Below are 27,278 nucleotides of genomic sequence, written 5' to 3'. Positions count from 1 at the left end.
CTAACAGAAATTGTAGCAGACAGACGAACAAACAACATATATAGAACATAGAGGTCCGTAGACCAAGCAAACTAACAGAGATAGATACAGAGCACAGGCTAGCTAGAAAGTAGATATACAATGAAGTCCAGCAAAGCCAGAAGGGCAGAGCAGGATTAAATAGGCCAACAAGGTCATGTGACCAGCAAAGGAAAAAAAAAACCTAAGAGCAAGGTTCTAACAACATCCATGTCCACTCCTGAGGTCTTATGTGTGGAGTCTGAACTGAATACCGATGGCCTTGCTGATGCTGGTACTCAACAACTGCCCTCTTCTGCTCACAAATCCTTCCCAACATCTGCAGTGTAGAGTTCCAACGCGTGGGGACATCACACACCAGTCTATGAGCCGGAAGCTGCAAACACCGCTGAAGCACGGCAAGGGCGGCGGAAGCCGTAGCTGACTTTCTAAAATGGGCACACAGGCGGCGTACTTTAACAAGCAGATCAGGCAGCTCTGGGTAGGATTTAAGAAACCTCTGAACCACGAGGTTAAGCAGATGGGCCAGGCATGGTACGTGTGTGAGCTCGCCTCGCCTCAGAGCTGCCACCAGGTACCGGCCATTGTCACACACGACCATGCCTGGCTGTAGGTTCAGCGGTGTGAGCCACAGATCTGCCTGCTCTCTCAGAGCTGTCCACAACTCTTCAGCAATGTGTGGTTTTTCAGCTAAGCATATTAGCTTCAGCACAGCCTGTTGCCGCTTGGCCAAGGCTGTACTGCAGTGCTTCCAGCTTGTGACTGATGTGGTCATTTCGAAGATGGAGACTGAAGAGAAGGATTAGGCTGAGGTGGATGAGTTGCAGGAGCTGTAGACCGTGGGGGCAACCCTGATTGACCTAGGGCCTGCAATCCTTGGCGTCAGGAGGACGTGCTCCGTCCCAAGGTCCGACTGGGTCCCGGCTTCCACTATGTTAACTCAGTGTGCCGTCAGCGAGATACACCGTCCCTGCCCACAAGCACTTGTCCACGTGTCCATGGTTAGGTGGAATTTACTAGTAACTGCGTTGTTGAGAGCACGGCTAATGTTTTGGGACACATTCTTGTGTAATGCGGGGACGGCACACCGGGAGAAATAGTGGCGCCTGGGGACCGAGTACCGAGGAACAGCCGCCGCCATCAGGTTGCGGAATGCTTCTGTCTCAACGAGCCTAAAAGGCAACATTTCGAGCTCAAGCAGTCGTGAAATGTGAGAATTTAGTAGTGTGGCCTGTGGGGCGTTGGCTGCATATTTCCGCTTGCGTTCCAAGTACTGGAGTATGGACAACTGAACACTGCGCTGGGACAAGGACATGGAGGTGCTACCTGATGCTGCTACTTGAGAGTGTGCAATGACAGGTGCAGGGCAGGAGGCGTCTTCACTTGCACCATGGACAGGGGATTGGCTTGCATGCACAACAGCAGAAGAAGCAATGGTGCCACCCGCAGACACTGTTCCTGGACTCTGGGGTTCGGCCCCAATGTCGGGTGCCTTGCTGCCATGTGCCTGATCATGCTGGTGGTGGTCAGGCTGGTTGCTTTGCCACCCCTGCTGATGCTGGCCTGGTGGCAGGTGGTGCAAATGGCCTTTTTGGAGTTATCGGCAGAGTCTTTAAAGAACAACCAGACTCGGGAAGACCTAACAGTTGTACTGGCAACTTCCTTCGTGTTGGTGTTACGGGGAACTGTTGCCTGCCTTCTGGCTGCGGCCACCACACTGCTTCTTCCTGCCTGTTGAGGTGCTCTGCCTCCCTCTCCCTGTGTGCTGCTGTCCTCGCTCTGCATGTCCTCCTGCCAGGTTTGGTCAGTTACTATATATTCCACCACCTCGTCTTCCACTTCCTCACCCTGGTCCTCCTCCTGACTTTCTGGCAATTGTGTCTCATCATCGTCCACCTCTTGTGACACTTTCCGACCGTTGCTTTTGTGTGAACGTGGCTGCTCAAATATTTGGGCATTGCTACACGCGATCTCCTCTTGCCCCACTTCAAGTGGACCGGGAAAGAGGCCCGAATCTATAAATGGAAAGTGAACAGCTCTTCTGAGTGTCCAAGTGTGGGATCAGTTGTCTCTGGGTACTCGACATGGTGGGAGGATGGAGGATCAGGGTGAGGAATATGCGGTCCAGTCTCACGGCTACTGAGACTTGACCGTGTGGAAGACAGGGTGGTGGTGGTGGCTAAGTGACTGGAAGCATTTTCCGCTATCCAACCAACAACCTTTTGACACTGCTCTGGGTTCAATAGTGGTGTGTTGCGGTCCCCTAGAAATTGGGACAGGAAGGTCAGGCGAGAAGAAGTGGATGTTTGTTGTGGCACAATTTCAGCTTGCCCACGGCCTTGTCCTCGGCCTCTGCATGCACCATTACCATCATGTCCAGTTCCCTGTCCCTTGCCACATGCCTTGCCCATTTTAACTGGAGGACAGTATCTTCCACGCTCACTACAAATGACTGAGTTTGGAGCAAACTTATATGTGATCCGTGTGATGGAGAAAACAGAGTAGGTAAGTAGTTTGAACAGCAAACTGCGGTGAATTCCTTCAATGACGCACTAAAGGAAATTTTTAATGGAGGCCAGAAATGGCAGTATTTTCTGACAACGTATATGTGATCCGTTTGACGGAGAAAACACAGTTTTAAATACCTGGCCTGTAGGTAAGTAGTTTGAACAGCAAACTGCGGTGAATTGCTTCAATGACACACTTAAGGAAATCTTTAATAGAGGCAAGAAAAGACCGTATTTTCTGACAACGTATATGCGATCCTTTTGACGGAGAAAACACAGTTTTAAATAGCTGGATTTCTAGCGCTCTAATATGGAAAGGACCTGGCTGTATTCTGCAGTGCCAACAAGCAAATGGCGCAGAAAAAATGGTGTTCTCTGGATTGCTTTTTAAGCAAATAATGAGTAGAGTTGAACCACCCCCGTAGTGTTCGAGTTCGGTTTGTCGAACACCCGTATGTTCGTCGAACTGTTTGTCGAACTGTTCGTCGAACACCTTCGAACACCGTTAAAACAAATGGCAGGCAAACAAAAACACATAGAAACACATAGAAAACACATAGAAAACACTTCAAAGGTGTCCAAAAGCTGACAAACTGCTCAGAAGACACAACTAACACATGGAAAAGTGACAAGTACATATAGTTATGCGAAAAGAAAAGAGGTGGAGGAGTAAAAGGAGGGGGAGACACAGATATAGGCATGTCATGTCCTTCTAAAATCAAGAAAGGCTGGAGTAAAAATCTAAAATCAGCCTACCAACACCCAGATGTCGTGACAAGAAAATTTAAAAAAGAAATATCTTTAGGTAGAATGGCCATTCAGAACACTTTCCTTACAAGATGTAGTGGTATCCCCTTTGTGAGTTGTGCCAAAAACGGAACCCAATACATTCGGACTAATCCACCATTTGTCATATCCAAGGGGCAGGTCAGTAAACGACAACATCGACGCGGGAACCAAGTACAGTAGTATATACTGTACATCCTTTGACAAGGCAATCAGGCGGATCAAGAAGTTGGGAAGGGTCACCCTAATGGCCAAAACAGACATTGTTGCGGCATTCCGGTTACTTACTACCTGTGCCTCTGAATAGTGTCCACCTATTGGGCTGCTTCTGGGAAGGAGCATACTATATAGATCGCTGTTTGCCCATGGGGTGCTCCAGATCCTGCTCACTATTTGAGGCGTTTAGTTGCTTCCTCGAATGGGTAGTAATGGACGTTTCTAAAGGGGCACATATTATCCATTACCTCGACAACTTCTTATGCCTGGGCCCAACAGATTTGCCACAGTGTGAATACACACGGTAGTCCACCTTTGAGAGGGAGAGAGCTGGAGGGAGAGCGGACACCACAGAGCTGAGGGGTTAGATGGAGAACGGAAGAAGGAAAGAGGGCGAGGGAGGTAAGGGAGCACAGTGGAAGGCCGACCTGAGCTCCCCCACGTTCCTGCTGGGCGGGGAACAACCCTGGGAGGAAAAGCCGCTTGCGCATCCCTTTGAGGTTACGGGAGCAAGCAGGCAGAGGGACTACGCTGGAGTGCGAAGCCGACACGGCCAGTCCGTTCCTGCCCGTGCGACCTCCGTGTCGCCGGGTTTGTGCCAGAGCCGCGGTGGACCCTAACGGCCAGCCCCCCTCTCCCAACACTGGTGCCTGTCCGCTGATGGGTCGAGCCCCCCCGCGGTGGGGGGGAGTAACATCTGCAGAAGAAAGACCATCTTCCAGCCAAACTAATATGTCTACTTCTTTTCGTGGACAACGTGATACGATCCCTTTCTTACGGACACGCCCATCGCTACAAATTCCAGATGAGGCACAAAAACAGCAGGTGCTTCAATGGATATCAAGTGCTCCTTCAAGTGGGCTCTCCTCCACCTCAACTTCAACATCACAAATACTCCAGTCCTCAGAGGTGTCACCCCAATCGCACTTGCTTCCTCACAGCTCCCAAGTCTCCAGCTGCCCCTTTGAGTATGGGGTAACACAGATGGTTGAGTCTGCACAGCTGTTTACTCATACTATAGCCTGGGAAATGGAGGTCTGCTCCAGAGCTTCTGTTAATCCAGACGAGGAAATGATCTGCACTGATGCCCAGAATCTTTATGAGTCGGATCCAGGACCAGATGAAGAAGGTTCTGAGCATAATGTAGACCCTCGTTCCCAAACTGTAACTCCTGTTGGTGGAGACAATGATGAAGATGATCATGAGACTCAAATACCTGATTGGAGCGACAACTTGACTTTTCGGTCAGGGCAGGAAGAGGTTGGCTCTGAGGACGACAGGTGTGAGAACACACAGGGTGATGATGACGAGGTTGGAGATCCCACTTACTGTCAACCCACAGTCAGCCAGTTGATGAGGTCAGCAGAGGAGGTGGAGGTGGAGGAGGATGTGACTAGCCCAGGGGATGGGGATGACTCGGTACCCGGGCCTTTGCCTGGCCTTGGGGATGTTGCGGTGGTCGGCTCCCGGGCCCGTACCCTGGGGTCACTCTTTAAAAGGGTGGATAATTGTTAATTTTATAAAAGTTCGTGACGCCACCTGTGGTATCTGGTGAGAAGCACCAGCGCTGCAGCAGTCCACTGAGGCCGGTGATAAGGCAGCTCGATGGTATAGATCCCAACAGGTGGAGCTAGTCCTCAGAAAAGCGTATGCAGGGGGAATACAGGACAGGCGAGACCCAGCTGGGTCAGAGCAAGAACGGGAACGGACACGGTAGTCACTTCAGTACCTTTTACTGGTGGAAATTCAGGCACATCCCGGAGCACTGTAGGGTGAAGGGTGCATATCAGGATCCTCCCCAATGAGCGGGTGTAGGGCCTCCTGTTTCTTGCCTCTGCGTAGTAAGTTTCTGACCTGCCTGGAGCTAGGCCTAACTTTGTCTGTGTCCTGCGCTGGCAGACCTTGTGGTAGTGCCTTGTCTTGGAGTTCACGCTCCCAGTATGTGGGGCCTAAGCGTCTCCTGGCTATTACGTATCAGCACCTTAGCGATCCTGGGACTTGTAGTTCTCCAGGGATTCCAGTTATGCCTTACTGGGTCATAGAGATCCCGGTAAGTTCGGATCCGGTGTCCGGTAAATGCTTCGGGGTGAGCTGGTTAAGCTCCTCTACCCCCTATGTACTAACTCTCCACTCAACTTCGGCCTACTCTGGCCCTCACTAGGCTATACACACTAACGGCAGCTTGCCGTGCTTCACCGATCTTATGGCGCCGGCACACCTTAAGCTCTAACTGGGCTCCCTGAATCTAGCTAGCAGGAGCCTCGTGCTCCACTGCTGAACTATTAACTGAGTTCTCTAGACTAGACTGAACTCCACTGCAGACTGATCTCTCTTAGGCTTCTCTACTGCAGGAACTCTTCAGAGGAACTGAACTGCCTAGCTCCACCTTCCCTATTTATATACCTAACGGGCTCCCTCTGCTGGTCTGAGGTGGAAGATGGAGATGTGTGAATGTTTATGGGGGCCTCTTGTGGAGGATTCCATCAATGCACTCTTCTAGGATCTGTGATACCAAGCGCAGCTGGGCGTCGCAGATGCTATTGACGACGAGGTTAGGTTGTGCCTTCCTGGACAGAGACGGAGTACTGGAAGCACATCAACAACTGCATCCTCAACCACAACTCTGCCTCTGACCACAAGTCGTAGTGGCTCTTCAGGTCGCATGGGCTCTAAGCCTTGCATAGCCTGGGCATTTTTTCAGATCGATAAGGATGACCCAACTCGTGTTATCTGTAATATTTGTCACCCAAAGCTAAGTAGAGGCCAAAAAATCCATAGTTTGAGTACTTCATGCATGAACCGTCACATGGATATGAAGCATAAGTTGCAGTGGGAAGCTCACTGTGCTACAATGCTGCTTAGCGGGCAGGGCCAACCACCGTCTGCCCCATCTTGTGCATCCGCGGCCTCTTCATCCTCTGTGACTGGGGGGACAGCAGTCACACATGTTTTTGGACGCAGACCTGCCACCTCTTTACCCGCAACAGCCAGTGTGATTGGCAGGTCATCATTTCATTTGGAAATGGAAACACCAGCTTGTGTTGAGCGCTCTCCGACATCGAGAGCACCACCTTTGGATCAAGGCAACCTAACTTTTCCACCTGCATCTTCCTCACAGACCGGCAAGTTTGCCGGGGACACCCTACTCAACCCCGTCTAAGCACAACAGCCAGCCCTCGGTCCCTCAGATGTGGACAAGTAAAAGACCATTTCCTCCTAGCCATGAGAAAGCTAAGGGGTTGAATTTCACCATCTGCAAGCTGTTGGCTACAGAAATGCTGCCTCTCTGCCTGGTGGACACAGAGGATTTTCGAGACCTTATGTCCATCGCAGTGCCCCAGTACCAGATGCCCAGTCGGCACTACTTCTCAAAGAAAGGTGTGCCTGCGCTACACCAGCATGTCGCACACAACATCACCGCTTCTTTGAGAAACTCTGTGTGTGACAGGGTGCATTTCACCACAGACACTTGGACGAGTAGGCATGGACAGGGGCGTTACATGTTGCTGACTGGGCACTGGGTAACTATGGTGACAGCAGGACAACGGGCTGCTGTCCAAGTCTTGCCATCCCCACGAGTTGTACGTCAATCCTCTTTATCTAGAGGTTCCTCCACTGCTTCTGCCTCCTCAACCTCCTCTCGGTCCTCCACCTGCACCCAAAGCCTGTCTGGTCATGCCACCCGCTTTCTAACTGCGCAGAAGGAATCCTGCACACCTCCTTACTATGCTGGCAGCAGGGCTCAACGGCATCAGGCGGTGTTTACTTTGAAATGTCTGGGAAATGTGAGTCACACAGCTCAGGAGTTGTGGTCAGCTCTGGAGACCCAGTTTCATGAATGGTTGTCTCCACTGGACCTGCAACCAGGGAAGGCCGTGTGCGACAATGTTACAAACCTGGGTGCGGCCCTTCGCCGGTGCAATGTTACACACATCCCTTGTATGGCTCACGTGTTGAACCTGGTTGTCCAGCACTTTTTAGCCCACTATCCCGGACTAGATGGCCTTCTGCAGAGGGCACGATCGCTGTGTGCTCGCTTCCGCCGTTCGCATCCCGCAGCTCAATGACTTACATCTCTACAGAAGTCATTGGGCCTGCCAGTTCACCGGCTGAAGTGCCATGTGCCGACATGGTGGAATTCAACTCTGCACATGTTGCAGCGACTGTGGCAGCACCGACAAGCCCTGGTTCAATACGTTCTGACGTATAGCCTGGGCCAACGAGATCCAGAGGTGGGGCAAATCACGCTGCAGGAGTGTTCTCAGATCAGGGACCTATGAAGTTGACGTGCCCCCCTGGGCCGTGGGGTACCCGGAGCCGGGCCGGTAGACGCTGGGGGTTGTAGTCACTTTGGCGGTGACCCGGTCCGTGACCCAGGGCAGTCAATCCAAGGGTAATTTGAATATATGGGTTTTATAATGTCCGACTACGCCACCTGTTGAGTGCGGCCAAAGGGGCCACCGCTGCGGAACAGTCCTCTGAAGCTGGTGGTTTTGCAGCAATGGTATTATTACTCCCACAGGAAGAGTGTAGCTTCAGGGCAGTGTGGGTGGATGATGGTGGTTGTAGTGCAGGGAGTCAGTAATGAACACAGAGTCCGTGTGATGCAGTACCAAGATCTTTACTCACAGTTGTTGCAGTCCAGATTACAGGTACCAGATCAATCTCCCCCGTCATGCTGTACGTACTCAGTGAGGGGCTCAGTCCACCCCCAGATAGCTCCAGAGTACTTAGCAGGACCTTCTGTGTGTCCTTTCTCTGGCCTTCTCCCTGCACCTCACACCCAGTGACACTTCTATCCGGTATCCTCGGGCCTTGGCGGGCGATGTGTGTTCCGTCCCCTGGGTCCTATGTGGCTACCTTCTTAGTGAGACTGGTGCACGGCCCGTACCCCTAGGGTTCCTTCGGTTCCTGGAGCCTCCCTGCTCCCACTCTTCTCTTCTCTCCTTCAGTCCTGGGCCTCCCAGGCTAGACCCGCCTCTGGAGCAGAGCTCATGCAGAGCCTCTGCTCCTGTCACTTCTCCTCCTCTGACTGGCTTCTCTTTCTAAGATGGCTTCCTATTTATACTCTCCCTGTCATGTGCTCCCCTAAGCTGCTTTCTCCACCCACACCCACTACATAGGACCCTCCCGCCAGCTAGGGACCTTGGACTGTGCTCTCCCTTAGGAGCAATCTCGCCCTACCCCCACTGCGGGTATGTGTTGGATGCAGGTGTTAGGGTCCCGAGCCATACTCCTTCCTTACCTGAGGGTGAGATACCACACTTCTGGGTGAGATCAAGTACCTCTGTGGCGACTGAACCCTCAGGGGCGCCACACACCCTTCTGCACAGTTTTGAAATGGCGGCGAAGATGTTTAGTGCTGACGATGCCATTATCAGCATGACTATTCCGGTGATTTACATGCTGGAGCACACGTTAAACAGAATTCAGAGTCAGGTGGTGGGACAAGAGGAGGTGGAGGAAGTAGAGGAGGAGTCGTATGCGGAAGGGATAACATCTCCAAGGTCCAGACGGTCGGCAGCACCAAGGCGGCAGGCATGGGAGGGTGGGGGAGAGGGATTAACCAGGGCGCATGGTAGCAGCCAAACTGTTGAGGAAGGTGCAGGAGCTGAGGAAGAAGTGGAGGACGAACTGGCGATGGGCATGTAAGACTCATCAGATGAGGGAGACCTTGATCACATTTCTGTTGTGTGAGGTTGGGGGGAGAGGGCAGAAGAAGGAAGCATGATTCTTACCTCACTACCAGCACAACAAGGACTTGGTCCTCCTGGATGCACAAGACACATGAGTGCTGCACTACCTGCAACATGACCCTTGGATTGTCAGAATTCGAAGTAATCCTGACTACTGGGTTGCCAGTGCCACACTCTTAGATCCCCGGTACAAAAGTAAATTTGCTGAAATAATTCCTGCCATAGAAAGGGATTCACGCATGCAGGAGTATCAGCAGAGGCTGTTGCAGAATCTTACATGTGCTTTTCCACAAAACACCAGTGGTGCACATAGTGAATCTCACAGTTCTAACTTGCAAACCGTGGGACTGTCGAGTCTTCATCACTCAAACCGTAACAGTAACACAGTATCTGCTTGTAACAGCAATTTTGTGGAATCGTTTCACCACTTTTTTAGACCATCCTTTGCAAGGCCACAGGAGACAAGAAGTCTGACACATAGTCAACGCCTAGAGAGGATGGTACAGGAGTATCTCCAAGTGAACATCGAAGCCATGACTGTGTCACTGGACCCTTGCTCATTTTGGGATTCCAGTCTGGAAAAATGTCCAGAGCTCGCCACTCACGCCTTGGAGATCTTGTCATGCCCTGCAGCCAGCGTTCTCTCTGAGTGTGTGTTCAGCGCTTTTGCTGGTGTGCTGACAAATAAGCGCATGCGGCTGTCCACTGAGAATGTAGACAGACTCACGTTCATAAAGATGAACAAATCATGGACCCGCAAGGACTTTTCTACCCCTGTGTCATCCTGGGGAGAGTAAAAGCTTGATGATTTGTTAAAATCACCTCATCATCCATTTTAAGCAACTCTGGGGCAATTGATGCCACTTAAGTGGTGTCTGTGCCACAATTTTTGGAAAAAATGGAGACTCTTTTTGGAGTCCCCTTGCTGTGTTTTACGTGACGTTGGCATTGTCAATTCCAGGTGGGTTGGGTCGCACCCACCCCCCCCCCCCCTTTAACTGTAAGAAACTACATACACTATGGCTTGGGGTAGCGCAGATGGTTGAGTCTGAAGAGCTGTTTACTCAGAGGTATGCTCCAAAGCTTCAGTGTTTGCTAGTCTGCATAGAATTTTTAACTGCATCTAGCCTAGGCAATGCTTTAGGCATAGTAGCCCAGCTGCGAAGCAAGCTGCACCGCCTGTGTATCTAATAAGAATTTTTAAATGCATCTAGCCTAGGCAGACTGTGGGGACCCCCAACCAAACCAAGACGCTCAGCCCCCCTACCGCCCCCCTTTCCTTGACAATACAATAATGTATCTCTTACAACTGGATGGGTGAGGATCGGTCACAGCTTTATTAACTGTTTACACTCATTCCATTAGAAAGGCATTTTATTTCTAAAATAATTCAGCTTGTTGCAGCATGCCCTGGGTCTCCACACCGGCAAGTTGGCCAACAAGTGTAACTCTCCAACATGTCCTTTCTATTTCCAGGCCACGGAGGATCCTGCGTACTCGTATGCAGGACTCTGACCCCCATCCATCACTCTTAACGCTTGTTCCACTCCGTCCTGGAGTCCTGACAGGAATATGTCCAGTCCAATATCCATTAAATGAACACCGTCGGGCCATATGAGGCCTGCTTTATCTCCTTCCAGTTGTCGGTGTTGTATCACTACACCTCCTCTGTCTCTTCTAAATTTTGCCATCCGAATATTTATTACCCGCCTTGTCCGTTCGATGGCCGTGATGTCTCGCGCACCTTGCCATACCGCTATCGGCACAATCTCTGACCATACTATAGTTAGTTTTGTGAAAAATTCTCTGAAGCGCTCAGTGTCTAGTTTCATTATTGCCATTAGTTATACGCTCTTGTGATGACCTAGGTCGTTTCCCCCGGCCTGTATAACTAAGATGACCGGACCTCTTGCCTCTCTCCCTACCTTGATTACCTCCATTAGTACCTGTGGCCATAGCAGGCCTCTAATACCACTCCAGTTGTAATATGTGTTATGAAACTCTAATTTCCTCCCGCCTGGGTGGACTTTCGCCCTTTTTACTGCCCAATATATATACGAGTGGCCTATCACCCACACTGTTGGCTTAGCGTCACCAGTAAAAGAAACAAACCACGTTAGGATAACAAGTCCGGTCTTATGTATCTCGCCAAACACGTGGATCGTCATCTCCCTATCCTCTGAACTTCCGTTTCTGACAGTCCTGCTCTTGCTGCTTCCGTGGCCGCGCCTATGCGGAATGAGTGTGTCCCGTAATCTTTGGGGCCGTTCCCTGCCAATGTTATGCATTTATTTAATATAGCTTGGAACTGGTATCTTGATAATGTCATTCCATTAATGTGTGATAGGAAGAAATTACTTTGTGATCTTCTGGTTATATATGTTTTTACTATTGTTACCCGACTCAGTGTACCGTTTGTGGGTTGTAGAAGTACCCAAGTGCCCCTGCCCGCTGGAACCGTTTTCGATTGCCGTATGCGTAGATGTATTGCATTATTGGCTATGACTACGTCCTGGTGTAATAAGCCTCCACTGGTGATAATTTCGGATTGAGTGACTAATTCGCTTATGCATAGCGCCCCGAAGAAGGCGATCGCAAATGCAGTAGACAGTAGTGTTGCTTCAAATTGTGAGTGTCATGTTAATGGTGTTAGGGATATGATGTGAGAAATCAGTTTTAGTGACTCGGGACAGGACGTCTACACTCATGACTTGGCTGACCCCTTTTCCACCCTTTTATGGATTGTCTGATGATGAATCTCTTTGTCACATCTCCCCAATTCAGTAGTTGGAAGTGAAATGCTACTCCGGTCAGACACCGCTGCGCTGACGCCCCTGATATGCCCCTCATCATTAGCTGGTGGAGAAATTCTATGGTGACTTGTAATCTGGCTTGTTCACATTGGTCAACCCGTCTGCCTGCTACTAGTTGTGTCCACTCTTCCCATGCCTTACCGACGGGGCAACTGACGCTCTGATTAATGGCATCAACTATTCGCCACTAAATCCCATAGGGAGGGTGGGCAACTGTTGCCCGATGGGTGGGCGCTGGGGAGGAGCTCTGTGAAAATCTGCCAATTGAATTGTGATAAAGTGTTAACAGCAGCTTTAGACCCCTCAGCATCGTGGCTAGCGCGGACCCATACATTGTGTTTTAGGCACAGGAATGCTAGCCGGCGTAGTAGGCCTAGCACTGGGAGAGACGATGATGCCATCTTATTAATGCAGTGCGCTAAGCTGGTGTTTTTTGTTATGAAGCGTATATTTTTGTTAGCCAGGCGCGCGCCCCATATTTCTATTGCTACCACTATTGGAAAGAAAAATTATTTTCCGGGCTAGATGCAGCTAAAAATTATTATTAATTTCAAAACTGGTGGAGCTTGGTATAGATGGCCTAATACAATGAGTACCACACACTGCTACTATGCCCAAAATTATTTTCCAGGCAAGATGCAGCTAAAAATTATTAGTAATTTGAAAGCTGGTGGAGCTTAGTATAGATGGCCTAATAGAATGAGTACCACACACTGCTAATTTGCCCAAAATTATTTTACAGGCAAGATGCAGCTAAAAATTATTATTAATTTCAAAGCTGGTGGAGCTTGGTATAGATGGCCTAATACAATGAGTACCACACACTGATACTATGCCCAAAATTATTTTCCAGGCAAGATGCAGCTAAAAATTATTAGTAATTTGAAAGCTGGTGGAGCTTAGTATAGATGGCCTAATAGAATGAGTACCACACACTGCTAATATGCCCAAAATTATTTTCCAGACAAGATGCAGCTAAAAATTATTTGTAATTTGCAAGCTGGTGGAGTTTAGTGTAGATGGACTAAGAATAAGTCCCACACACTGCTACAAGCCCAAAATTATTTTCCGAGCTAGATGCAGATAAAAATTATTTGTAATTTGCAAGCTGCTGGAGCTTAGTATAGATGGACTAAGAATAAGTCCCACACACTGCTACAAGCCCAAAATTATTTTCAGAGCTAGATGCAGATAAAAATTATTTGTAATTTGCAAGCTGGTGGAGCTTAGTGTAGATGGACTAAGAATAAGTCCCACACATTGCTACAAGCCCAAAATTATTTTCCGAGCTAGATGCAGCTAAAAATTATTTGTAATTTGCAAGCTGGTGGAGCTTAGTATAGATGGACTAAGAATAAGTCCCACACACTGCTACAAGCCCAAAATTATTTTCCGAGCTAGATGCAGCTAAAAATTATTTGTAATTTGCAAGCTGGTGGAGCTTAGTATAGATGGACTAAGAATAAGTCCCACACACTGCTACAAGCCCAAAATTATTTTTCGGAGCTAGATGCAGATAAAAATTATTTGCAATTTGCAAGCTGGTGGAGCTTAGTATAGATGGACTAAGAATAAATCCCACACACTGCTACAAGCCCAAATTTATTTTCCGAGCTAGATGCAGATAAAAATTATTAGTAATTTGCAAGCTGATGGAGCTTAGTATAGATGGCCTAATAGAATGATGCTATGCCCAAAAGGTTTTACTTGGCTAGGTGCAGTAAAAAAAATTGTATTCTATGCACAGGTGGTGTAGCTTGCAACACAGATACGCTACTCCACTGACTAACACACACTGCAAGAGGCCAAAAAGGATTTGCTTAGCTAGATTTAGCCAAATGCTGTGAAATATACTTGCACAGCACTGGCACAGACCTGCCTGGCAAAAAGTCCTAGGAAATGCTGTAACCTAGTCCTCAAAAGGACTGTAATTACAATTAGTCCCTACTCCCAACCTATCTATTTAAGAGCACAGACCTGCCCGCTAAAAGTCGTAGGAAATGCTATAACCTAGTCCTCAAAAGGACTGCAATCACAACTATTCCCTACTCCCAAGCTATCTGTATATTTCTGAGAAAATTGGCTTGAAATTAACACTGAAAGTATAGCGCACACAGCAACAGCAGTGCCGTCTAACACACAGCTGCAGCAGTGAGAAAATGGTGGTGACGGGGAAAATGGCTGGGTCTTATAGGGCAAGGACATGTGACATACACAGCCAATGACACATGCCCTTGCTTGTGTGAAAAAAAGCAGTTCGCTCCGTGTGTGCGCTGCTGATAGGCTGACAGATTGCACCTCCCCACTGTAAATGCGGGAAAGAGAAAAAAAAAATGGAGATCTTCATTATTTATGCAGAGATCCATCCCCTGCCCCTTCCCCCGCCCCGCTGTACACTCAAACTGCGTATTAACATTGATTATCAGCATTACTGTGAAAAAATCCAGTTATGATTTTGGTGCACGAACAGTTATCGAACATAACCTCGAACAGCCGGATTTTTTTCAAATAGTTCGTATTCGCCGAACGGCTCGAACAGCCGCTCAAAACAGCTCGAATTTGAGATTGGCGAACAGTTCGAGTGAACACCACTCATCTCTAATAATGAGGACTAAGATCCAAAGAAAAGTATTCCTGGCCCCTGAGACCTGGGCCTTTGTATAGAAATATCTAACAGCAGCAGAAGGCAGAATTGGAATGGAGCCTCTTGTGCTATATGCACTGCAGTCTGCTATATACACTTCCTGCCTATACACCCTGCCTGCCTGATATCTCTGCAGATGGATTAGTCCTCAGAAGGACTGTTTGTTAAGATGGATATGAGTAATGTACGTTTTTTCTCCCTACACTACCCAATACACAATCTAATCTGTCCCTGGCGCAGCAGCAGCTCTTCCTACACTGTCTGATCCGGAGTGACTGTGACGAGCATGGCGGCGCCAGGTCTGATATAGACCTGATGACACTGTGCGGCCAGCCAATCACTGTAATGCCCACAACCAACATGGCTATGGCATTAAAGTGCATGGCAGGCAATCCCTGCATGTTCATTGGCTCTCTAAAGATCGCCAAACATGCAGGGAGGGGACCCGAGTTCCCGCCCGAGCATCCCGGAAATACTCGCCGAGCATCTCGAGCAGTGAGATGCTCGGGCGAGCACCGAGCAGTAGCGAGCATGCTCGCTCATCACTAGAGATTAGTTGTATGTGTGTATTATGTGTATGTTATCTGTATTATAATGTGTGTATTATGTGTATGAATGTGTGCGTATTTCTGCATTATGTGTATGTATGTGTTTTTGTGTATGCACAGTATGCGTGTCTTTACTTTTTCGACATAGAGGGTATTGTAATAAATAGGAACATATTTAATATAATTATTAACATAGGACAGCTTTTGACATCACTCTAATAACCTTCCTTTAACATACAGTAGGTGACATAAGTATTGAACATGTCACCAATTTTCTAAGTAAATATATTTCTAAAGGTGCTATTGACATGAAATTCTCATCAGATGTCGGTAACAACTCATCTAACCCACACAGGCAAAGAGATCAAACCACAGATGTCCATAAGTTAATTTATGTGTAGTAATGAGAAATGACACAGGGAAAAAGTATTGAACACGCTTACTGAAATGTATTACTTCGTACAAAAGCCTTTGTTGGTGTGATTTTGGCCCATTCTTCCACACAAACACTCTTCAATTTCTGAAGGTTCTATGGGCTTATTTTATGAACTATGAGCTTTAGTTCCTTCCATAAATTTTCTATTAGATTCAGGTCAAGTGATTGGCTGGGCCTTCTAACAGCCTTATTTTCTTTCTCCTAAACCAGTTGAGAATTTCTCTCTGCTATGTGTTTGGGATCATTGTCTTGCTGAAATGTACACCCTCAACTTCATCATCCTGGTAGATGGAAGCAGATTTATATCAAGAATGTCTAGGTACATTTGTCCATTCATCCTTCCTTCAATAATATGAAGTTTGCCAGTTCCTTATGCTGAAAAACAGCCCCACACCATGATGTTCCCACTTCCAAACTTTACTGTCGGTAAGGTGTTTTTGAGGTGTTATGCAGTGCCTTTTGACCTCCAAACATGGTGTGTATTATGTCATGCAAAGAGTTCAATTTTTGTCTCATCTGACCAGACTATATTCTCCCAGTAATTTACAGACTTGTCTAAATATTTTTTGTTGAGCAAACTTTAAATGAGCTTGAACATGCTTTCTGTTCAGCAATGGAGTCTTGCGTGATGAGCATGCATACTGGCCATTGAGGTTGAGTGCATTACTTATTGTTTTCTTTGAAACAATTGTACCAGCTGATTCCAGGTCATTCTGTACCTCTCCACAGGTGGTCGTTGATTCTTGGACAACATTTCTCGGACAACGTTTTTTTCACTCCCCTGTCTGAAATCTTGGGGGAAGTACCTAGTCGTGGCTGGTTATGGTGAATTGACATTCTTTAGAAATTTTTCTGTAACCAATGCCATCAGTATGTTTTGCAACAATAAGGATGTGAAGGTCTTGAGACAGCTTACTGGTTTTACCCATCATGAGATGTTTCATGTGTGGCACCTTGGTAATGAAACACCTTTTTATAGGCCATCAGTTGAACTAGCTGAAATTATTTTTCACTAAGTGGCAGGATAACTTTCTAATTACTGATAGATTTCAGCTGATGTCATGACTTTCCATGGCTTTTTGCACCTCTTTTTCTTTCTTCATGTGTTCAATACTTTTTACTGTGTCATTTCTCACTATTAAACATAACTTAATTTATGAACATCTATCGTTTGATTTCTCTGCCTGTGTGGATTGGATGGGTTGTTACTCACATCTAGTAAGAGTTTCATGTCAATTACACCTTTAGAAATATATTTACTTAGAAAATTGGTGACATGTTAAATTCTTATTTCACCCACTGTATATGCTATATACATGAAATCGATGCCATACAGTGATATCTGTCTCTTATGGGGTCCCACTATACAAAAATGTATATGTTTAATGCATACATTTTTTAGTTAATACCATTTTAAAGAATATCGTAGTTTTCCATCCTATTGCAGACATTTTGGGAGGCCTAAAGGACACTGCATGCTTTTAAAGTCAGTTTAAAAATGCTAAATTAAAAACTGTTAAAAATCGCTAAAAAAGCATTTGGCCATGTAAAGAATTCCTGTAGTTATGAGGTAATAGACCTCTCATTGAAAGCACACTTTGTATGCGAGTTATAGTGTCTACGGTGTGCACTTTGGACACCCACCTTAGTTGGAATTTGTTTCATCATTCATCAGGTCTAATAACAACCACTGAACATATTATGCTAAGCTTCATGTATGACGAAGATGCTTTTTATTATTTGGTGTACCTCAAGTTACCATATCATTTTGCTTTGGAATGACACGGGAGCGTTTATTGCACACAGATTGAAGTAGTTGTCTTCCCCTACACACGTATAGTATGATATGTGACGAACATTATAAATCAAAGACAAATGTGCTCAACATTAAAAATAAACTAAAAAGGCAGATTTCGCTTTGTTTTCATTCCTTAAACATTTGCAGTTGATTTGTTTGGTTTGGATTTCATTTTTGTGCATAAGTGCAATCAAAAATAGCATTCACATCACTGACAATATATTGACAATGGCTAAATATATTTAAAAGTATGTTATATATTAATATACAAAGCTTTCAAGAGCTATTATGACTCATGTCTGATAAATAGTTTACCCAACAATAAAATAAGAATGGTTTCTGACCAGAGTAGAAATAATCTGGAAGGGGGCTATTCATTAAGACTGGCATAGCCATGACCATGTCTCGTCCTACCCATGCTATGACCATATTGGCGTAACTGGTCAAGACTGATGTATAGACAACAAAAGTCACAATATTTTTGTTCAACTGCTGATTCGCACAAAATAAGCGACTCATTAACCCCTTAACGACCATGGAAATATGAGTACATCCAAGGTCGTATCCCCCTCTTTGGTGCGGGCTTCGACGCTGAGCCCGCACCTTTCTGGGGATGTGATCAGCTGTCATGTGCCCCTAACATGTAAATACATAAAGGGATCTACTTCACTCCCAATAGGAGTGCCACAAGGAAAATCTGTAACTTTTAAAGAAGAAACCTTTGGCACAGGTGAACTTGATGATAATAATCAGATTTATTAAGTGAGACATTCTGAGACAGATTTATAACTACCCAACATTAAGGTTGTATTGCCTTTATCACTTTATCAAAATTTATCTGTACAAAATATACAGTGGTGGCCAAAAGTATTGGCACCCCTGCAATTCTGTCAGATAATGCTCAGTTTCTTCCTGAAAATGATTGCAATCACAAATTATTTGGTCTTATTATCTTCATTTAATTTGCTTGCAAGGAAAAAACACAAAAGAGAATGAAGCAAAAATCAAATCATTGATCATTTCACACAAAACTCCAAAAATGGGCCAGACAAAAGTATTGGCACCCTCAGCTTAATACTTGGTTGCACAACCTTTAGCCAAAATAACTGCGAACAACCGCTTCCGGTAGCCATCAATGAGTTTCTTACAATGCTCTGCTGGAATTGTAGACCATTCTTCTTTGGCAAACTGCTCCAAGTCCCTGATATTTGAAAGGTGCCTTCTCCAAACTGCCATTTTGAGATCTCTCCACAGGTGTTCTATGGGATTCAGGTCTGCACTCATTGCTGGCCACCTTAGAAGTCTCCAGTGCTTTCTCTCAAACCATTTTATAGTGCTTTTGGAAGTGTGTTTTGGGTCATTGTCCTGCTGGAAGACCCATGACCTCTGAGGGAGACCCAGCTTTCTCACACTGGGCCCTACATTATGCTGCAAAATTTGTTGGTAGTCTTCAGACTTCATAATGCCATGCACACGGTCAAGCAGTCCAGTCCCAGAGGCAGCAAAGCAACCCCAAAACATCAGGGAACCGCCGCCATGTTTGACTGTAGGGACCGTGTTCTTTTCTTTGAAAGCCTCTTTTTTTTTCCTGTACACTCTATGTTGATGCTTTTTCCCAAAAAGCTCTACTTTTGTCTCATCTGACCAGAGAACATTCTTCCAAAACACTTTAGGCTTTCTCAGGTAAGTTTTGGCAAACTCCAGTCTGGCTTTTTTATGTCTCGGGGTAAGAAGTGGGGTCTTCCTGGGTATCCTAACATACAGTCCCTTTTCAATCAGACGCCGACAGATAGTACGGGTTGACACTGTTGTACCCTCGGACTGCAGTTCAGCTTGAACTTGTTTGGATGTTAGTCGAGGTTCTTTATCCACCATCCGCACAATCTTGCGTTGAAATCTCTCGTCAATTTTTCTTTTCCGTCCACATCTAGGGAGGTTAGCCACAGTGCCATGGGCTTTAAACTTCTTGATGACACTGCGCACAGAAGACACAGGAACATTCAGGTCTTTGGAGATGGACTTGTAGCCTTGAGATTGCTCATGCTTCCTCACAATTTGGTTTCTCATGTCCTCAGACAGTTCTTTGGTCTTCTTTCTTTTCTCCATGCTCAATGTGGTAAACACAAGGACACAGGACAGAGGTTGAGTCAACTTTAATCCATGTTAACTGGCTGCAAGTGTGATTTAGTTATTGCCAACACCTGTTAGGTGCCACAGGTAAGTTACAGGTGCAGTTAATTACATGAATTAGAGAAGCATCACATGATTTTTCAAACAGTGCCAATACTTTTGTCCACCCCCTTTTTTAGGTTTAATGTGGAATTATATCCAATTTGGCTTTAGGACAATTCTTTTTGTGTTTTTTCATTGAAGACAAATTAAACTAAGATAATAATACCAAAGAATTTGCGATTGCAATCATTTTCAGGAAGAAACTGAGTATTATCAGACAGAATTGCAGGGGTGCCAATACTTTTGGCCACCACTGTAGAACAAAATCGAAAGTTTTTCTATGTACATATATAAATGTGATAGAAAAATAGGAACACAGAATTGTATAAATATGTCCCATAATACTATATAAGTATGTCACATGATATGCAGTAATATGTTAATACATTTGAATTGACATAATTGGTTACAAAATGGTCTGTGTGATATATGGCCATTTCCAAGTGAGTATTCACTGCAAAAAATAAAAAAATCCAGTGATATTCCACATATAACACGGGCATGAGATGTAACATATTATGTAATTGATAACATATAATAATGATTCATGAAGGAAGAAACGGTCAGGCGGACCACAGGTATCAGAAGGATGAGATAAAATATGGTATAAAATATATCAAAAAGAAAAAGCTCTGGAAGACATCACAACAGTGCTAGAAGGACTAATATCCACAAGTATAAGAACTTATATGAAAAGTCCTATATGGCCCCCCCAGAGAGGTGATGGGCAAGAATAAATTACCTGTTTGGTATATTCTTATGTGCATGATCTGCAGGGTTGCAAACAGACAATGTCAGTCTGCATTATATTTTGTTGTAAATTGAAATAAAAAGACAGCGAGTAAATGACAATTTAATCCATTACCTGTAGCTATAACAAGGGTGTGCATGCGCCGGAAAGACAGAGAAACCCCTGTGAGTAACAGGACTAGTGCACAAGCGCAGAAAGACGTCGGCTGGAACGTGCCAGGAAAGGCCGAAGAGACAAAGTGACTCTTATGAACGAGTCATCAGACGAATGAGTGCATAGAGCATGCGTTGGGACATAGTGTGCAGTGCCAGACTATTATGTACACTGTGAAAACCAAGCAAGAGGATGGGAGCAGGGGTGGCAAGGATGTTTTGGATAATGGAATTAGATAGATTAAATTTATATGAAAAGTTACTGAAATAAAATAAAGGTGAACTGAGTGAAATAAATGCATAAAATAAATAAACATAGGGAATGACAGTATGTGTGATGGCTTGGATAAGTGGATTTGATGAGAATAATGTGATTAACTGAGTATGATGGATCAAGATTAGGGATGAGCGAGCATGCTCGCTACTGCTCGGTGCTCGCCCGAGCATCTCACTGCTCGAGATGCTCGGCGCTCGCCGAGTATTTCAGGGGTTGCTTGGTGCGAGCTCGGGTCCCCTCCCTGCATGTTTGGTGCTCTTTAGAGAGCCAATGAACATGGAGGGATTGTCTGCCACACTCTGTAATGCTGCAGCCATGTTGGTTGTGGCATTACAGTGATTGGCTGGCCACACAGTGTCATCAGGTCTATATCAGACCTGGCGCCGCCATGCTCATCACAGTCTACTCCAGAATCAGGCAGTGTAGGGAGAGGTGCTGCTGAGCTAGGGGGAGATTTGCTTGTTTCTTAGTTACTGTAGGTATACCAGCATATATTTTTCACATATCCATCTCAATTAACAGTCCTTCTGAGGAATAATCCAGCTGCATAGATATCATTGCTAGGCAGGCAGTGTATGTGGCAGACTGCAGTGCACATAGCAAGAGCGTCCATTCCAGTTCTGTCTGCTGCTACTGCTTTTACAGATATTTCTAGAAATAGCCCCAGATATCAGGGGCCAGGAATATTTTTTTTTTGCATCTTAATCCTGATTATTTGCTTAAAAAGCAATCCAGAGAACACCGTTTTTCTGCTCCATTTGCTTGTTGGCATTGCAGAATACAGCCAGATCCTTTCCATATTACTGAGCTAAAAATCCATCTATTTAAAACCGTGGTTTGTCCGTCACACGAATCACATATAAGTGCGCTGAAAATTCTGCCATTTCTGGCCTCCATTGAAATTTTGTTGCAGTGTGTCAGTGAAGTTATTGACACAAGGTCGCTGTTAAAAATAGTTACCTACAGGCCAGCTATATAAAACTGTGGTTTGTCCGTCACGCGGATCACATATAAGTTCACTCCAAATTCAGCCATTTGTAGTGAGCGTGGAAGATATTGTCCTCCATTTAAAATGGGCAAGGCACGTGGCAAGGGACGGGGAACTGGACATGATGGTGATGGTGCATGCAGAGGCCGAGGCTATGGGCAAGCTGAAATTGTGCCACAACAAACACTCACATCTTCTCGCTCGACCTTCCTGTCACAATTAATAGGGGACCGCAGAACACCACTATTGAACATAGAGCAGTGTGAAAAGGTTATTGGCTAGATAGGAGATAATGCTTCCAGTCACTTAGCCAGACCAGCATCAACAGGGGTAGCAAAACTACCAGCCTGACCACCACAAGCATGATCAGGAACATGGCAGCAAAGCACCCGACTAAGTGGGCCGAACTCCAGGGTCCAGGAACAGTGTCTGCGGGTGGCACCAGTGCTTCTTCGCTGCTGTGCGTGCAAGCCAATCCTCTGTCCATGGCATATGCGAAGATGCCTCCTGCCCTGCAACTGTCATTACACACTCTCAACTTGGACCATCAGCAAGCGTGTCCACATCCTTGTCCCAGTGCAACGTTCAGTTGTCCCAACCGCAGTCTCTGGAGCGCAAGCACAAATACAAAGCCAACGCCCCACAGGCCACACTACTAAATTCACTCATTTCTCAACTGCTTGCACTCGAAATGTTGCCTTTTAGGCTCGTGGAGACAGAAGCTTTCCGCAACCTGATGGCGGCGGCCATCCCTCGATACTCGGTCCCCAGACGCCACTATTTCTCCTGGTGTGCCGTCCCCGCATTACACAAGCATGTGTCCCACAACATTAGCCGTGCCCTCAAAAACGCAGTTACTGGGAAAAGCCACCTAACCATGGACATGTGGACAAGTGCTTGTGGGCAGGGACGGTGCATATCACTGATGGCACACTGGGTTAACATAGTGGAAGCCGCGACCCAGTCAGACCTTGGAAAAGAACACGTCCTCCCTATGCTGAGGATTGCGGATCCTGGGTCAATCAGGGTTACCCACACATTCTACAGCTCCTGCACCTCCTCCTCATCCTCCTCTTCAGCATCCATCTCCGAAATGACCACATCAGTCGCGAGCTGGAGGCACTGCAGCACTGCCTCGGACAAGCAGCAACAGGCTGTGCTGAAGCTAATATGCTTAGGTGACAAACCACACAATGCTGAACAGTTGTGGACAGCTCTGAAAGACACCGCTGAACCTACAGCCAGGCATGGTTGTGTATGACAATGGCCAGAACTGGTGGCTGCTCTGAGGCGAGGCGAACTCACACACGAACCATGACTGGCCCATGTGCTTAACCTCGTTTTTCAGCGGTTTCTCAAAACCTACCCGGATCTGCCGGATCGGCTTGTCAAAGTACCCCACCTGTGTGCCCATTTTTGAAAGTCACCTACAGCTTCCGCCACCCTTGCCGTGTTTCAGCAGCGTTTGCAGCTTCAGGCTCACCGACTGGTGTGTGATGTCCCCACGCATTGGAACTCTACATTGCAGATGTTGGGAAGGATTTGGGAGCAGAAGAGGGCAGTTGTTGAGTACCAGCATCAACAATGCCGTCGGTATTAAGTTCAGACTCCACACATAAGACCTCAGGAGTGGACATGGATGTCAGACATCTGTACCATCCTCTAAAACTTTGAGGACTCCACCAAGATGGTGAGCGGCGATGATGCCACAATTAGTGTCACCATCCCACTTCTCTGTCTTCTGAAACGCTCTCTGCTCACAATCAAAGAGGATGCATTGCAGGCAGAGCACGATGAGATGGAGCAAGGAACCATTCAGGGTGATTACACACAGCCCAGCCTCATCTCATCCCAACGTGGATTGGGTGACAATGAGGAAGAGGAGGAAGAGCTAGTTTCATGCGCTATAGACCGTACTACCTGCACAACTGTCATGCTGTCTATTCAGAATGGATGGCCAGAGGACAGGGAGGAGGAGGAGATCATGGTCAGTCATCCTCTTAGTGAGGACAAGGAAGTCTTGCCTATTAGCAGTTTGGCACGCATGACTGAGTTGATGTTACGCTGCCTTTCCCGTGACCCTCTCTTTCTCCAAATTTTGGGTGACAGTCATTACTGGTTGGTGACACTTCTAGTCTCACGCTACAAGGAGAACTTTATATCTCTTACTCCCGAGGCGGACAGGTCTACTAAAATGGGGCAGTACCAGAAGGCCCTTGTTGCGGAATTATTAAAAAAAATTCCCACCTGAAAACGCTGGCGGCAGAGGTCACAGTTTGTTGGACAACCAAGGAGTACAGGTGAGAGAGACACAACTTCAATCCAGCAGAGGCAGGGGAACATTGTCAAAGTTCTGGGACAGTTTTCTCTGACCCTCCCATCTTGCAGGCCCTGAGGCGCGGTACTCTCACAAGGAGTGAAAAGTTTGGGAAGATGGTGAGGGAGTACCTTGCTGATCGTACCAACGTCCTCCGTGACTCCTCTGTGCCTTATAATTGCTGGGTATCCAAGTTGGACACGTAGAATGAACTGGTTTAGGTTATGCTGCTATCATTCGTTGATGTTGAGAAGTCTGGCCCAATCCAGCCCTTGTTCATTTTTATAAGAGTCAGCCTGTCAACATTTTCAGTTGACAGGCAGATGCATCTATAGGTTATAATTCCACCGGCGGCACTAAAAACCTTCTCTGATAAAACGCTAGTGACAGGGCAGGCCAGGACCTCCAAGGCATAACCTCTATGTCTCTTCCAAGGGAGTGCCTCCAAATTTTTGGCAGCTTTTGCATTCACTGCATAGGCAAGCACTATGGGAGACCCACTTCCTAATAATGGGAACCTTGTTTTTAGGAGGCTCTCCGACCTTTGTGCCTCTTCCAAGGAGCATTGGACTGCCTCCAAATTTTTGGCAGCCCTTGCTGTCACTGCATACACAATAACTGTATAGGAGACCCACTCATTAATAATGGGAACAACAAAGCATAGCCGGCTGATGGCTCTCTAAAAATTTCCCAGTGAATGCATTTGTCTTGGTTGAAAGCAATGCAAAAGTGCAAAAACGCATCAAAAAATGCTATGTTTGAACATAGCCCAAGGTGTGGAGGAGCATTTTTGTTTTTGTATATTTATTTTGCCTTATATACAAGTCATTACCCTGGAAAGGATGTTCCTTAACATATTTCCCAGGAAAATCCATTTTGGTTTCGTTTTTGTATGTTTTATCGTGAGTCCGTAAAAGTGACGTAAGACCTCTGACAACATTGTTGACAGAAGTGACCTGGGAGTCAGAAATGCTTCCAGGGGTCTTCCCCATGCTGTTCCCATGTCATTTGAGCACTGTTCCCATTGATTTGGGCAATTTTTAGGCCCTCTGCAGATGGCCGGGGGGAGCCGCCTGAAAAATGCTCGAGTTTCCCATAGACTTACATTGGGCTCATTGCTCGGGTCGAGCACCCGAGCATTACAATTTGCTCAACCCGACCATCAAGCACCCAAGCATTTTAGTGCTCGCCCATCACTAATCAAGGTACGTATGTGTGTTAAAACCAAGGGGAGACAACAAAGGAAAAGGAAAAAATGGGGGGAAAGAGAACATAGAGGAAAGAGGGAGAGGAAAGGCAAAAGAGAGGGAAGAGAATGGGAAGGGAAAGGAGGAAAAAAGGAGAGGGGGGACTGGAACGAAGAAATAGAAGAAAAGAATGACAAGGAATAGGAAAAGGAAAATAAAAAGGAGGGGAGAAGAAAAAGGAAAAATGAGAAAAGGATTGATACCTGAGCACTAATTGACCTGAAAGACAAAATGGAATGTTAAGTAAGAAATGAAAATGAGTAGCAATAGGTACAAAAAAGGGATTTAATAGAAAACGTCATACTCCCTATTGAACCCATAGGGATCAAGCTTTTGAAACTTGTATATCCAAAACGCTTCTCTTTATTTTAATTTAAGGACTCTGTTGCCTCCCCATCTTGATAAAGATATGGAATCTAACACCTGATACCGAAGTTGTGATACATTGTGTCCCGTCGAAATAAAATGTGACAGGATAGGCAGCATCGTTTTTTTGCATCTAATGATAGACTTATGCTGTGATATGCGGTCCCGGATATGCTGGGTGGTTTCTCTAATGGGTGGTTTCTCCAACATATCCGAGAATGCAGGGGCATTTGATCAAATAGATGACATATGATGAGTCACAGGTGAAGAATCCTTTCATGGGAAATGTATTTCCAGATCTGGGGTGAGTCACTGTTTACCCGTTTCATGATATCAGAACATTGAAGGCAGTGCAGGTGTAACGGGGCCGGGAGGTGGAACCTCTGAGCTGCAATACAAAGAGGAAGTCCTTGTAAGGAAGCGGGTGACTCCCAGGGAAGGCAAGCAGGTAGCCACAGCAAGTGACGGGGACAGTCTCTGGGTAGACAGGCAGGTGGTCATGGCAAGTGACGGGGATAGTCTCTGGGTAGACAGGCAGGTGGTCACGGCAAGTGACCGGGACAGTCTCTGGGTAGACAGGCAGGAGGTCACGGCAAGTGATGGGGACAGTCTCTGGGCAGGCTGTCAGAAAGCAAGCAGGTGCTCCCAGGAGAGCGGGCAGACAGACGAGGCGGATACCTGATAGGTAACTGGCGGGCGCTCCCAGGTGAGCGGGCTGACGGAGACAGCAGGTAACAGGCAGGTAACTGGTGGACGCTCCCAGGTGAGCGGTCTGACAGACAAGGCAGGTGACAGGCAGGTAACTGGTGGACGCTCCCAGGTGAGCAGTCTGACAGACAAGGCAGGTAGCAGGCAGGTAACTGGCGGATAACAGGCTGGCAGGCAGGACGAGAAGTCAGGCTAGCAGTGGGACCTGAGGGCTGAAGCACAGGAAGACACAGTGCAAACAACTTTGCTCGGGCACCTCCATTTTGGAGGAGGTGCCTTATATATGGGAGATCCTCCGGCAATTGGCCGGGGACTCCTTAGGACGGCGCGCGCGGCCCCTTTAAGAGAGAGGGAGCGCGCGCGCGCGCGCGCCCTAAGCACAGTGCCTGGGAAGCAGCGCGCGCTGCCAGCAGCGCGGGAGGAGGACGTCGAGCACGGAGCAGAGAGGTGAGGGGAACAGCGTCTCTGCCTAGCAGGGGGCAGAGACGCCGATGCGACAGTACCCCCCCTTTAGGCCCCCCCTTTCTTAGGCCAGAGAGAAATTTATCAAGGATGAGTGGGGCATGGATGTTCTCCAGGGGCTCCCATGTTCTCTCCTCAGGACCAAACCCCTTCCAATCCACTAGAAAAAAGGTCTTTCCTCTTATCCTCTTGATGGCCCGAATGCTCTCTACCTCAAACTCGTCTTCAGTGGAGACCGGAGCAGGAGGCGTACCTGTAGACTTGGAAAAAGAGTTAAGTACCATGGGTTTGAGGAGAGATACATGGTATGAGTTGG

The sequence above is a fragment of the Phyllobates terribilis genome, unplaced genomic scaffold, assembly GCF_046119375.1.
Source record: "Phyllobates terribilis strain yellow unplaced genomic scaffold, ASM4611937v1 Scaffold_3__8_contigs__length_932513732, whole genome shotgun sequence".
Taxonomy (NCBI): Eukaryota; Metazoa; Chordata; class Amphibia; order Anura; family Dendrobatidae; genus Phyllobates; species Phyllobates terribilis.
This window is presented reverse-complemented; position numbering follows the sequence as displayed.